At 40.2% G+C, this 14075-nt stretch overlaps 1 protein-coding gene across 2 annotated transcripts in view; it reads right to left on the bottom strand.

The window, feature by feature from the left end:
• Window positions 1-13851, bottom strand: part of LOC106608611 (ubiquitin carboxyl-terminal hydrolase 53) — a 60976-nt gene extending 47125 nt beyond the window's left edge. The window contains exon 1 of one of the 2 annotated variants that reach the window (XM_014206643.3): window positions 13377-13851. The gene's annotated coding sequence lies outside the window, so the exon portion shown is untranslated. The remainder of the gene's footprint in view (window positions 1-13376) is intronic. The other variant, XM_014206644.3, reaches the window with a different exon arrangement.
• Window positions 13852-14075: the final 224 nt, after the last annotated feature.

Here is a 14075-nt window from a genome sequence, read left to right as displayed (position 1 = left end):
TGTGGGACCTTTTATAGACAGGTGTGTGCCTTTCCAAATCATGTCCAATCAATTGAATTTACCACAGGTGAACTCCAATCAAGTTGTAGAAACATCAAGGATGATCAATGGATACAGGGTTCACCTGAGTTCAATTTCGAGTCTCATAGCAAAGGGTCTGAATACATGTATTTAAAATAGAAAACAGAAATACCTTATTTACAGTTGGTAAAAACCTGTTTTCGCCTCGTCATTATGGGGTATTGTGTGTAGATTTCTGAGAATTGTTATTTATTTAATCAATTTTAGAATAAGGCTGTAACGTAACATTTGGAAAAGGTCAAGGGGTCTGAATACCTTCCGAAGGCACATTCTGTATTCCAGTCAAGGTTAATCTTATAAAACTACAGCTGTACACACCTTTTCTATTAATATACTGTCCACACACACCATTTATTTATTTTGATATAATTAACTCTGACATTACTCGTTCGGCTGTTTCTTAATTTCTTCAATTGTTTTGAAGCTAGATAAAGGTATTGCTGCATTGTTAGAGCTAGAAACACAAGCATTTTGCTGCACCTGCGATAACATCTTCAAATATGTGTACGCAACCCAAATATTTTTATTTGATTTTCCAAAGCAAGCAGAAGTTTCCTGTGTGAACTTCCTGCTGAAACATTCCAGCACGTGGACACTGCTTGAACCCTGTGAAACTGAATAGGTCACCCACACCTCGCTGAGCCACTAAACGAACAGCTCCCTTCGGTCACAGCGAGAGTGGAATAGGGAGAAAACAAAAGTAAATGTTCCCAAAAACGAATCCTGTATTTTTTTTTAAAGGCTCTGATTGAAATATAACGTCCTCCCTTAGACTGTTCAGACTACTTCCTAAATGTTTCGCTGCTTCCCACGACTTGCCAATAAATGGCAGAGCGATGGCCAACAACTCCCCCCACCCTCCCTTTATTTTAAAACGGATTAATGACTTTATTCAGTTCCAGCAGCTAATTGAAATTCTGCAAGCGGGGGGGCGTGTATGAGAGGGTTTTAGTGCACTCTGGCTTAAAACCCTTTAATGCCTGAAAGATTTCTGTAATTTGTAAGAAAATGATGTATAGCTTCAAAACATGTTTTGAAAATGAATGTTGCTTGCAGAGAATGTAATTCTTTGAACACTACAGTGAAAATGTGACTGGATGCATTTTCTCCATTGTCTACAGTTTAGTTAGTGGTCCACTCTGATGTAGCCTACCACCTCCAGACTGTGGCTTTAATGAAAGGACGATGCAGTTGCTACATAGGCCAACAAATGGAGCACAAGTTATCATCAATGCCAGGTACCAGTGTTGTGTTCAAGACCAAGTCTGGGGGGGGTTGACTGAATCAAGACCATGATTGTAATTTGGTCAAGTCACCACCATAATAAGTTCAAAATGTCCAGTATGTCTGTGGTCATAATTCAGAACAACATATGGATTCTTTAGACATTCAGAATAGTTAAATAAATGCATGCTGAGGGAAAATATTGCCACTCTACAAAGTATTACTAACCCAAACACAGTGGGGAACAATAGGCAAAGGATTTATAAAATAATGATTATAATAATTGAATCTCTTCAGTTTTTGTTGGAAAGGGTTAACACTGCTGGTCTCTGGGGAGATAAATCTAGCTAGCTAAAAATCAGCCATTGGCTAGGACATCAGAAGCTAGATAAAAGGCATCTGCCATTCAACTGTATTAGGGCAAAATTTCAGAGTGACAGTGGAATCAACCAATCACACTTTGACTTAATGAGTGGGACTGTTTTACAAAATCCTATGGAAACTTCTACTTTCGTGAAGGCCAACAGGTCACTGCGCAATACCAAGCAGTATTTTTCCCACGGTCTAGCTAGCTTTTGTTGTCGGCTAGTTTGCAGCAGGTGTTATCAAAGAGGATGTTGTTGCTAATTTGTTAGCCTCTCCCTTTTCAAGAATAACTTTCAACAAGAAATTAAGTTTCAAATGATCATCCTCTGGTGAGTGGAAATGTGTTCTCTATTGCAGCGCGCTTGCTGTTGTTAGACATCTCCTTGAAAATAATGTATGTATTGAAACATTGTTGCATTTAAAGTGGAACTGACATAATTTTAGCAACATAATCTTATTAACCTGTTGGGTCTAGGGGGCAGCATTTGCACGTCTGGATAAAAAAAATGTACCCGATTTAATCTGGTTACTAATCCTACCCAGTAACTAGAATATGCATATACTTATTATATATGGATAGAAAACACTCTAAAGTTTCCAAAACTGTTTGAATGGTGTCTGTGAGTATAACAGAACTCATTTGGCAGGCAAAACCCTGAGACATTTTCTGACAGGAAGTGGATACCTGATGTGTTGTATTGAGTTTAAACCTATCCCATTGAAAAACACAGGGGTTTAGGAATATTTTGGCACTTCCTATTGCTTCCACTAGATGTCACCAGCCTTTACAAAGTGTTTTGAGTCTTCTGGAGGGAGATCTGACCGAACAAGAGCCATGGAACGGTGATGTCCCATTAGACACCTGGCGCGCTACTTCATGTTGGGTACCCTCGTTCCAATACGTTATAAAAGGCTATGCATTCGTCCACCTTGAATATTATTCATGTTCTGGTTAAAAAAGGCCCTAATGATTTATGCTATACAACGTTTGACATGTTTGAACGAACGGAAATATATTTTTTCCCCTCGTTCATGACGAGAAGTCCGGCTGGCTTACATCATGTGCTAACGAGACGGAGATTTTTGGACATAAATGATGAGCTTTTTTGAACAAAACTACATTCGTTATGGACCTGTGATACCTGGAAGTGACATCTGATGAAGAGAATCAAAGGTAATGGATTATTTACATAGTATTTTCGATTTTAGATCTCCCCAACATGACGTCTAGTCTGTATCGCAACGCGTATTTTTCTGGGCACAGTGCTCAGATTATTGCAAAGTGTGATTTCCCAGTAAGGTTATTTTTAAATCTGGCAAGTTGATTGCGTTCAAAAGATGTAAATCTATAATTCTTTAAATGACAATATAATATTTTACCAATGTTTTCTAATTTTAATTATTTAATTTGTGACGCTGACTTGACTGCCGGTTATTGGAGGGAAACGATTTCCTCAACATCAATGCCATAGTAAAACGCTGTTTTTGTATATAAATATGAACTTGATAGAACTAAAAATGCATGCATTGTCTAACATAATGTCCTAGGAGTGTCATCTGATGGAGATTGTAAAAGGTTAGTGTATCATTTTAGCTGGTTTTATGGTTTTGGTGACCCTGTCTTTGACTTGACAAAACATTACACACAACTCTTGTAAATGTACTGTCCTAACATACTCTAAATTTATGCTTTCGCCGTAAAACCTTTTTGAAATCGTAAAACGTGGTTAGATTAAGGAGATGTTTATCTTTCAAATGGTGTAACATAGTTGTATTTTTGAAAAATTTGAATTTTGACATTTATTTGGATTCAAATTTGCCGCTCTTGAAATGCACCTGCTGTTGATGGAGTGCACCACGGGTGGCACGCTAGCGTCCCACCTAGCCCCAAGAGGTTAAAATCTGTTCATATACAGTGGTTCCTCCTTTAAAAGTTGCAAGCTTATGCCATGGGACTTAGAGGTCATTTGTGGTTTAGTACGGTACCCTGCGTCACCACTTCATTGCTCCAGACCAGCACAAGGGGGAGTTAGAGCACTGATTATGCTTTTGGGTCCTACTGTGTCTCTGACTGACAATGAATGGGCGACATAAAACGAAATAGAAACTGATAATTGTACACGACTTCAGTATTACTTACTAAAACTGTTGTTACACTAAGGTTTTTATTATTTTGCTCTTACTGTAGTACTGTAGGACACTCCCGACCGGTCACATTGTGCAGCACCTGAGTGGTTCAACGATCTAAGACAGCTGTGTTGATACACATGCTGGTTCAATACCCATGCCAGCCTCGACTGGGAGACCCATAAGATGACTGTAGGTTTTTGTTTTTTCTCCCTCTAAAAACAGAAATAAATCATTCTAAATAACAAACTGGCTTCATATACAAATTAGTAACAATGTCTCACCCCATGTTCAAGAATGGACTTTTTCCTCGCTCATTTTACATTATTTGGAAAAAGAAATCTTCAAAATATTTAAGGGGCATTGCACTAATAATGGCGCTGACTAGGGAAACGTTCCCACTGTTCTGTTCTTAGTACCAGTCTGCACGTTCAAACTAAAACAATGAAACTAATAATGGAATCTTTATGATATCATTAATAAAATAATGATTAAAATACTCTTTCAAAATGCTGTTGTTTATTTAGTTATGGATCCATAACGAATTACTATGGGAATAAATATCACTGAACTGCAGAAATATCCTCGATACATAATTATTGGCGGAGAGTCACGTCATATTTTTCGATATACTGTAGGCGACATGAGTCTCAATAGTGTTGAGTAATGTGCTGTTAAAAGTGGTGTAGGTATTATTTATTTAAAGAGCATATTAAAGTTAAAAGCAATAGGATTTGAAACAAAAGCCTTCAACATTTTAGCACCGTTTCGCGCAGCTCTGAGACAAGCATGGGGACTGGTCTTGACAAATCAATGAGATTTTTATTTTCACTTAACCTCCGTATGGGTATTGGTTAGACTAGAATTAGAAAATTAGGATGCAGAAATGTTATGCTCTTAGTGTAACCTTTATTTAACTAGGCACGTTAGTTAAGAACAAATTCTTATTGACAAGGACAGCCTACTCCTTCCTCCCCGTCGGGGAATTGAACCCCGGTCTCCATGTGCCCTGCCCGCACAACACAGGGATTCTTTAGCGAAATAGCCCAGTACTGTACTCCCGACCGTCACGTTGTACAGCGCCATATTTTCCGTTCCATGCTAATGGAAACCAAGAGGATTTTTCATTTTTCTTGGAATAGAAACACAGTAATATTAATCTAATTAATTAAGCAAGTACCAGTCAAAAGTTTGGACACACTTACTCATTCCAGGGTTTCTTTATTTTTACTATTTTCTACATTGTAGAATAATAGTAAAGACATCACAACTATGGACATATGGAATCAGTTAAGAACAAATACTTATTTACAAGGACAGCCTAATCCTTCCTCCCAGTCAGGGAATTGAACCCCGGTCTCCCGAGTGCCCGCATTCTCTAGTACAGCCATTATTGAAGGCCATCAAATGCTTCTCAAAGATGCCCTCTGGTGGTCAAACTAGCACTAACTAGCATTAAATGGTACCAGTGGTTCACACTTAAATAACATGCCATACAATTCTGCGGCAACATGCAAACTGCACTGCAGTACGCTGCAACTTTTAAAGGAGGAACCACTGTACACCCCTGTTCATATAAACATCTGTCTTGTCCTGGACCAGAGTCTACACAGACCAGTGTGCTATAGCCAAATCAGAGCTACAGTGGACCTTTATATAAACAAGCCATTTGCCACATGGGCCATCCATCATTCACTTTGAACTGGACTGTGTGTTTACAGGCAGTTGCAACAGCGCAACTTTAGGTCATTAAAACGCAGTTGCCAAAAGCCACAAAATACACCCGAATGGATTTCTGCAAATATGTAAACACTACGGGAGTCCTCTTACATTTGGGAACATTACAGTCTATTGATAAAACAACCATAAAAAAGGTAGTCTCTCTCTCCCTCAGTTATGCACACCAACAACTAATGCTAGCCAGAGCAAAATTCTAAAATCTAAGAAAGGAATATTAGATAAAGCCTCTCAATCTTTTTCAGCTAGTTGGCTGTCAAAATTGCACTGAAACTATAGGGAATTGTAGCCTCCTCGTCTTTCTGCAGCTTGCCTGCCAATGTATGCTTGTCCCAACCAAGCACCAACCAAGTTAACAGGCTAAAGTTGTCTAGCTTGCTAACTAGCTACTTCCAGACACAACTGAGAGAGCACCTCACTGACCTTATTACTCGCCGTAGCAGAACAGGTTAGGCTCTTTACAAGTTTTCTAGAGCATGCTTGACTAACTATAAATTTCTTGGCCTATATTTACTAACACCGGTCATATTCAGCAGGTGTTGCACGTTCGTAAAGTCACCAGTTATTCTGCACTCTGGCACACTCAAACACACCAAGACAGTCATGAAGAGGGCACGAGCCAAGCCATAAGACTCCTGAACAGGTAATCAAATTGCTACCCGGACTATTTCCATTGTGTGTGCCCCCCCCCACCCCTCTTTTTACGCTGCTGCTACTCTCTGTTTATCATATATGCATAGTCACTTTAACTATACATTCATGTACATACTACCTCAATTGGGCTGAATAACCAGTGCTCCCGCACATTGGCTAACCGGGCTATCTGCATTGTGTCCCACCCACCACCCGCCAACCCCTTTTTTACGCTACTGCTACTCTCTGTTCATTATATATGCATAGTCACTTTAACCATATCTACATACTACCTCAAATCAGCCTGACTAACCGGTGTCTCTATGTAGCCTCGCTACTTTTATAGCCTCGCTACTGTATATAGCCTGTCTTTTTACTGTTGTTTTATTTCTTTACCTACCCATTGTTCATCTAATACCTTTTTTGCACTATTGGTTAGAGCCTGTAAGTAAGCATTTCACTGTAAGGTCTACACCTGTTTTATTCAGTGCACGTGACAAATAAACTTTGATTTGAGAGTGCTCTGAAATTGGAGTAGATAGCCAGAGTGAATTTACGTACACAAAAGATATTCTAACTGTATATAGTTAGCTAACGCACTTTTGTACATCACGCTGTAACGTACAATTGACCTTATTTTAGCGGCCAAAAAAAATACAATACTTCCAGGTCAACTGTAATATGAATACCATTCTAAAGCACAATTTCTCGCCTTTCCAGTTAAACCAATGATGGGACCTTCATGCTGCCCGTCTCTGCATGATTGAAGAAGGCAATGAGCTCCGTCTGGTCTTTTTAAAAATGGCAGGTGAGGAAGTGAAACCTACTGCGTGATAGGGAAAGCCGTGTGGGGAAACAGCTTTTTTCCACCCGATCAGTCCAATCTATCACCACTAAAATGTAAATAAACACTATAAAGAGTTTATATAATGTGTCATTACATACCTATTTGAAGGTTAGTGTCGAATTGAACCGTGTTTTTAAGGCGACGCTAAAGTTATCTTCAGAAGTAAACAGCGGTTGTCGCGGCTTTTGAGAGTCATGATGGCTTGCAGTGATGACGCAAAAATGAATGCATTCAGTTGTACAATTGACTAGATATCCCCCCTTACCCTGTCCCTTTCTTGTTTTGAATCTGCGAGAGAAGCGCTACACCTGGTGGAGAGGCTGTCCGACGCAAAATGAGTTGCATTATGCGTGCTGTACGCTACATCATGACATGTCACAATTTAAACGTACAGCGTCAGAGGGGTCAGTTTTTGAAAACTTGTCTCCAATACTAATTGGGACATTACCATATCAATCAACGCTTGAATAGAAAAGTAGTTCACACCCCAGATTTTGATGCCAACACAGTCGCTACAATCCAATTAGTTTTCATTGCAGCCTCGTTTGAATGCCGCGGTTGCGCAGATTTGTACGGAATGGGGTTAGTCAACAGTAACAGTCGTTCAAGTTCTTGCTAGCTAAGCAAACGATACCTGCATCTCTAGCTGTGTATAGCCACCGAAAAACAATGAGAAGAAAAAGTCAGTCACTCACCCACTCCTCCAATGGCATGACATCCTCCTAGCTAGCAAACGTTAGGCTCTGTGTTTTTAGCTTACTACATAAATAGATATGCTAGCCTATTAGCCACGTTATGACTGACTTGTGATCATTGCCGTTGCTAGTTTGATTGCATTGACATTCCCAGCCTTAGTTACATTTGTCAATTTTTGTCCAGAATATTGAGTCATTGAAACTGAAACAGTGCATCCCGAATCGATTTGGAAATGCTTAATGTTTCTATATTCTTATGATTGGGACCTACTGGCTTATTATGACCAAGTTTATGGACTGCTTATCCGTTAACATCATGCTGTGTGCGACTGCCGCCTTTCCACCGGCCCTATGCAGTGGTGAAGTGGGGCATACTCTGATTTTGCCAAAAAAGTTCCCAAACGGCCCGCCTACATTTTATCTTTTAATTCCTAGAGGTTATTTACATTTTCACTCTCCTACATGAGTGCGCTGGTATTACGGTTGCTGTCCTTTCAGAATCAGGAACCTGTCACACACTGAAGGCCTATAGGTTCTCCACTACGCAAACATGTCTATAATAGATATAAAGGCTGTTAAGATAATGTTTAAAAAAAGGAGTGTATATATTTGCCCTGGTGAAGCGGTTTAATGCGCTGACTGAATGGATGCTGATAATTCTGAGTTATTTTACTCAGCTGGTCTAGGGAAGAAATTACTAGTCCTCACTGTCCAAGACCGAGTCAAGACTGAGCACAAATGTATCCGACACAGAGACAAGGCCACATTCAATGTGATCTCGAGACCAGACTCGTACTACAATACTGCCAGGTACCATAAAATCAAACCTCATAAATAGTGCTGATTATGAGAACTGACTCGTGAATTGCACTGCATTGAGATAGCACTTTTTATTTTCCGAATGGCACTTGATTTGACTATCCCAGTGAAGCACAAAAACATCCCACCCACAAACGTCCATAGACATCAGTGAACCTCAAACAAATATCCCATTCATTTTCTTGAGTAAACACATTGTGTAACATGGGAAATGCTGCTACAGAAACAAGCTGGTTCCTCAGCATTCTATCATCTTCTCGAAGCTACCTTACTGGCTCTAATGAAAATATCCCACAAAAAGTTTGGCATGATAAATTCTCCATGGGCTAAAAACAGCATAGCATTATCTAGCGGTGTACAATAAAGCAAATGCCACAAAAAGATAATCAGAATGTTGAGTTGTTATACTGAGGAGTGCATACAGTTTGTGTAAAATGGAGAATAATTTCTGAATGAAGTCTTTTTTCCAATATTAATTGTGATGAAAAGAAGTTTGTTCCAAAACATAAATTATCATTCATATCAATTCAACTGAATTTGGAGCTTTGTCAAATGGGAAAATCTAACCCTGTCACAATAGAGGCTCATTGTTGTCCCAAAATAGATTAATAAGTAGGCTATATTCGTAACACGTTCATATTGAGCTTTATTCTAAGTGAACACCACTCTGTCACCTCTAAATAATTCTAAGAAACTCACATAATGTATATAAAAGTAGCCTACAATATCATATAGTTTACAATAAACCATTGGTTTCTGATGATCATTTTCATTTGGTTTGTAATACCTTACCCACAACTCAGGGTTTTAATGAGCTCTGTGCCTTTGATTGTGAGGAATATAAAAAGGGGCCTGATGTTTGAGGACAGGATGAGGTATTCACTTTGCTAGCAAGGCTTTTGGGAAAAAATAAGGTGTCGTAGACTCGCCTCATATCAGTGAAACTCACTGGGGAGTTGAGTACAAACTGTACTCACTGGTCATACAAAAATACAGTATTTCAAAAGCACTGTGGTAAAAATACTAATTGACTGTCTGCTTATCACTCAGATGTTTGCTGAATGTTCTGTAAAAGTGAATCATGTACAAAAATTTGTTATTGGCAGTGTTTAGAAACTAGTGTTGTCATCATGACAAATATACTGAACAAAAATATTAAAGGAAACGCAACAATTACAACAATTTTACTGAGTTACAGTTCGTATAACGAAATCAGTGCAGACTTGGGTGGCCCTGTGAGAGCATAGGCCCCACCCACTGGGGAGCCAGGCCTAGCCAATCAGAATATGTTTTTCCCCACTAAAGTGCTTTATCAGAGACAGAAATACTCCTCAGTTTCATCAGCTGTCCGGGTGGCTGGTCTCAGATGGTCCCGCAGGTGAAGAAGCCAAATGTGGAGGTCCTTTGGTCCCCAGCACAAGGTGCACCTGTGCCAGAAGCATAACACCCTGCATCCCACTGCTGGCTTGCCTCTGAAGGTAAGCAGGGTTGGTCCTTGTTGGTCCCTGGATGGGTGACCAGATGCTGCTGGAAGTGGTATTGGAGGGCCATATCCCAATGCCTCAGGGCAGTGATTGGGAACATTGCCCTGTGTAGGGTGCCGTCTTTCGGATGGGACGTTAAACGGGTGACCCGACTCTGTGGTCACTAAAGATCCCATGGCACTTATCGTAAGAGTAGGGGTGTTAACCCCGTTGTCCTTGCTAAATTCCAAATCTGGCCCTAAAACCATCATTGCCATCTAATCATCTCCAGCTTCCAATTGGCTCATTCATCCCCCCTCCTCTCCCCTGTAACTATTCCCCAGGTTGTTGCTGTAAATGAGAATGTGTTCTCAGTCAACTTACCTGGTAAAATAAGGATTAAAAAGCATGTTTAATCAGCTTCTTGATATGCCACACCTGTCAGGTGGATGGATTATATTGTCAGAGGATAAATGCTCACTAACAGGGATGTAAACACATTTCTGTACAAAATTTGAAAGAAATATGCTTTTTGTGCATATAGAACAGTTCTGGGATCTTTTATTTCAGCTCATGAAACATACCAACACTTAAGATGTGTTTATATTTTTGTTCATTATAGAAAAGATAAGTTCACGAATGGAAATGCCTAAATTTAGCTTAATCCAAGATGTATTAAGGAGCCTACCGTTACTCCTTAAAGTCCAAGGAGGACCTTTTTTTAGCCTGGCTCTGGCAGCCAAAACACCCAAATAAAATAATCCATCTAAACATTAATCAATTCTCAATTGTGATATACGGTTCTAGAAATACATTTCTCCCTGCTCTGCTGACAAGTTCATTATTCCACTCATAAACGAGTAATAAAGGCATAGTGCAATCATTGTCTGGATTTTTATATAATTAGTTAAAAAATTTTAAACTTGTGATTCATCACGGGGTGCTGCAGCACCCCTACTTCCAACGGCTATAGCTGTAACATGGAGACATGGCTATGTGGGAAAACTAACACTAACCCTATAAAGGCTGTGTATCAATTACACTTTAGAAAATTATTTCTCGCTGATATGAAAGATAAGGTCCTTATGCTTCCAAAATGATACCGCAAACAATGAGTGTTAATGTTCAGACCGAGCTTTGCGGTTCTTAACAAAACTAGCCCTCTACAGAAGATGCCTTCGTCAAATGACTTGTGTAATGTAATGGAACGGAGGGCTAGAATGTAGCTCTGCATGATAATTAGGTGCAGTCAAAAAAGTGATTTTCCTGTGTTTCATATACACTCATCGGCCAGTTTATTAGGTACACCCATCTAGTACCGGGTCGGACCCCCTTTATCCCCAGAACAGACTGAATTCTTTGGGGAATGGATTCTACAAGACAGAAACGTCCCACAGGGTTGTTGGTCCATGCTGATGCAATGGCATTACGCAATTGCTGCAGATTGGAAGGAGGTACACCACCGCCACCAGCCTGTACTGTTGACACCAGGCAGAATGGGTCCATGGATTCATGCTTTTTACTCCGAATCCTGAATCTGCCATCAGCATGACGCAACAGGAACCGGGATTCGTCGGACTAGGCAATGTTTTTCCACTGCTCAATAGTCCAGTGTTGGAGATGGCGTACCCACGGGCTCCACTTCTTGTTTTTAGCTGATAGGAGTGGAACTGCTGCAATAGCCCATCCGTGACAAGGATCGACAAGTTGTGCGTTCCGATATGCTGTTCTGGAAACCACTGTTGTTCTGCGGCAATATTTGTCTGTTTGTGGCCCGCCTGTTAGCTTGCACAATTCTTGCCATTCTCCTTCGACCTTTCTCATCAACAAGCTGTTTTCCCCCACAGGACAGCCACTGACTGGATGTTTTTTGTTTGTCGCGCCATTCTCTGGAAAACCTAGAAACTGTTGTTCCTGAAAAGCCCAGGAAGGCAGTTGTTTTTGAGATCCTAGATCCGGCGTGCCTGACACCAACGATCAAACCATGCTCAAAGTAGGTCACTCGTTTTGCCCATGCTAACGTTCAATCAAACAGTAACTGAATGCCTCGATGCCCGTCTGCCTGCTTTATATAGCAAGCCACGGCCATGTGACTCACGGTCCGTAGAAGCGATAGAGTTTTATTAACGGGGTGGTGTACCTAAAACTGTTCAATGAGAGTATATTTCCACACCGAGGTTGGAATAATACTGTGACATTTTGAAGATGATAATGCCCTTTTAGTGTAAGAGCTGTTTGAAAACACAGACTCAAATGTCTGCCTGTTTTGGTGGGATGGAGTTTGTCTGCCTGGTGAAATCAAATGAGTTAATAGACCAATAAGAAAGAGTTCCAAACCGCTCTGTCAATAACTGCTAATTTTCCAGTTTCCCCTCCCACTCAGAGGGACTATTGAGCAGTGACAGTCCTCCCAAAATTCTTGCTTGAGAAATTGCTCTTTGCTAAAAAGCTATTTTTGTTTCTTTTTGACCATTTTAATTGAAAACAATCATAGTAATTGTTACCCCGAAATAATTGGATATTGGAGATAAAAACTGCTGCATTGGACATTTTTGGGGCTGCAGGTAGTCTAGAAGAGCGTTGGGCCAGTAACCAAAAGGTCTCTGGTTCGAGTAGCCGACCCGAGTTGACAAGGTGGAGAAAAAAAATAAGAATTAAAAAAAAAAAACATTTTTAAAAGAAATCTGTCGATGTGCGCTTGAGCAAGGCACTTAACTCTAATTTGCTCCAGAGCGCGATAATACTATGGCTGACCCTGTAAAAACAACACATTTCACTGCATCTTTCTGGTGTATGTGAGAATAAAACCAGGCCACGGATGCATGGACAACGTAACCTGCCAAATTCAATAGGTTGCAATTACACACGTAATTTGGCCTACTAGTAGGAGATTGTTAATATAACATGATAGACCAGGCAAAAAAATATGGCACAGCCTATGGGAAATGGGTTTGGGAACATTTCAATAAGTAAACTTTTATGAATTGCTGTCAGTGTCAACCGGCTGTGTGACAGACTAGTCTTTGTTCGTGTGTTGATACAATGTCGCAAGAACAATGAGGAAATATGTCAAGCCAGGCCCTTCCACAATTTTTTGGATTATATATAAATAACATGAATGCTACTTTTTAATTCATGCAGTCATATAGGCACTACTAATACCGCACTAATAGTTTGACGTTTTTGTTTCGTTCATGAATAGGCCAATGACACATATATATGATAGACAAACAAATCGGAAGTTAATCAGCGATTTCATACGTTTCGACTGAGTGTACCTGTAATTCAGGTGCATGTACGCCTCATGCGCGTTGATGTTGGAAATTGTAGAGAGAAAATAACAAACAAACATCCCAACCTAAACCAAAAAAACACAACACTCACCGTTTTAAAGAAATACCAATATATCCCAAGGGGGGGGATATGCAGCGCTTCCAAATGTGTTTGGATTGTTGAAATGGAAACAGCTAAGAGTTTCGGGAGGAAATTGACGACGCCTATGATACTGTCCCAACAGTCGTTGCGGAAGAAAAAAAAATGTATATATATACACAGAGGGCTCGTTATAAATTAAACCACATAACTAAAAGCACGTGTTACAACTTTGCTGTTATCGTTGTTACGGACTCTTTCTTCCTGTATAATTCCAGTTTTTGACACCATCCGTCCCATTCACTTGCTGTAGGCTATTCCGGTTTTTAGAGTCGTATGTTTCTTGCAGTTGTTGATGCGCAGATGTAGTGAGCAATGATCGACTTCGGCACCTGAAATACTGGATTAGTGATGTTTTCAGAGCTGCGAGTTCAAACCCCGCCTCTTTGAGCGGCACTGTATTTACTGCAGCCCCCTGTAGCCTACTGAACTACGTTCGCACAGGCAGCAACCACGACTCTCTGCGAGCGAAGGGAGGAGTTTCACTGCACTTACTTGTGAACTTTCCACCATCAATCACTCAGGTAGGATGCCGTTTGAGAATATTGTGGCGGCAAATCGGCAACTGTTTGCAGGTGTGGAAGGAGTCGAATTTGGTATACCGGTTGGCTATGCATTTTTATATCATTTGTCCAGGTTATTAATAGCCTG

The sequence above is a fragment of the Salmo salar genome, chromosome 07 (assembly GCF_965601325.2).
Source record: "Salmo salar chromosome 07, fSalSal1, whole genome shotgun sequence".
NCBI lineage: Eukaryota > Metazoa > Chordata > Actinopteri > Salmoniformes > Salmonidae > Salmo > Salmo salar.
The sequence above is the reverse complement of the archived record's forward strand: the minus strand, read 5'-3'. Positions and strand labels throughout refer to the sequence as shown.